Consider the following 1,758-nt stretch of genomic DNA (forward strand, 5'->3'; position numbering starts at 1 on the left):
TTATTATTATTATTATTATTATTATTATTATTATTATTCTATAGGATTCTATCAGAGCTGCTCATGATCCATAGATCACTATCCTGGAGTCTGCTCTGGACCAATAGCTACTGACACTCCACAGTCCTGGATCCCAGATCACTGATCACTAAGGAGAGATGGGATCCTGAAGGTCTTCATTACACAGAATTGTGCTGATGACATCAATCCCTGTATATAGTGCGGAATTATTGATTGTTCTAGATAATCTCAGCCCCAACCAGGACTCTCGGGTCAGAAATAATCAGTAATATCATGTCAGGACATAAAACATCCAACAGCAGAAGAGAAAGACAGAAAGGAAGAGAAAGGAAGAGAAAGGAAGAGAAAGGAAGAGAAAGGAAGAGAAAGGAAGAGGAAGGAAGAGCTTCCTCCTGAGCTGTGATATCATTCCAGATGTAGCTATCATCTATCTCATATCTATCATCTATCTATTATCTATCTATTTATCTATCATCTATCTATATCTATCTATCTATCTAGCTATTATCTATCTATCTATTATATATTATCTATCTATCTATCTATCTATCTATCTGTCTATCATCTATCTATTATCTATTTATCTATCTATCTATTATCTATCATCTATCTATCTATCTATCTATCTATCTATCTATCATTTATCTATTTATCTATCATCTATCTATCTATCATCTATGTATCTATTATCCATCTATTATCTATCTATATATTTATCTCTTTTCTATTATCTATCGATCTATCTATTATCTATGTATCTATCCATCTATCATCTATCTATCTATCTATCTATCTATCATCTATCTATCCATCTATCATCTATCTATCTATCTATGTATCTATCTATCTATCACCTATCTATCCGTCTATCATCTATCTATCTATCTATTATCTATCTATCTATTTATCTATCATCTATCGCTCTCTCTCTTTCTCTCTATCTTTTATGTCCCATCAATTAGTTACAATTATGAATTATTTTCATGAATGAATATAATAAAATATATAAATATTTAATAACTCGTCAGCTGGAGAACCCCAGACAGGTGGGTCCTGAATCCACCCTGGCGTCATTCTGAGTGTTCTGAGCCGCACTCTGTGCTGAAGTGTCGCATGCACTTGTCGCATGTCGCTGCGGCTTTCCCCGGGTGCAGATCCTCCTCCCGCAGCAGTCTGCACACAGCCGGACAATGGCCGCTCCCGGCTCTTCCTGTTTGTCCCCGGAGCTCTATAATGAGCGGATTTCCCTGCTCTTTTCTTCTATATTTAGCGCCCTGCGCGCTATTTTAAGGAGCAGTCAGCGCTGATTATTTCTTCCGGAGAAGGAGAATAACAGCAGCAGCTCCTCTCCTCCTCCTCCTCCTCCTCCTCCTCTAGTAGCTCCGCGGTTTCCTTTTCCAATATCTCGCAGCTTTATCTTCAGGAGCAACTTGCGCTGGTGACGCAAATCCGCCCCGAAGTGCGCCCGAAATAGCGCAAGAGGAAAGAAGAAGAAGAAGATGAAGATGATGATGGTGATGATGGTGATGATGATGATGATGATGGTGATGATGGTGATGATGATGATGATGATGGTGATGATGATGACAGACTCAAATCAGACAAATCAAGAATCCTGTAAGAACAATACTAATGTTCCATTCACTGCTCTTTTCTATTCTCAGAGATTTCTCTGCTGACTATTGGATTGTTCTGTGGCCGATAATGGTGGAGCCCTGACCATCATGTGACGAGGAG

This window comes from Dendrobates tinctorius, unplaced genomic scaffold (genome assembly GCF_039654945.1).
Source record: "Dendrobates tinctorius isolate UK_male_01 unplaced genomic scaffold, ASM3965494v1 ptg000239l, whole genome shotgun sequence".
In the NCBI taxonomy this organism is placed as follows: Eukaryota; Metazoa; Chordata; class Amphibia; order Anura; family Dendrobatidae; genus Dendrobates; species Dendrobates tinctorius.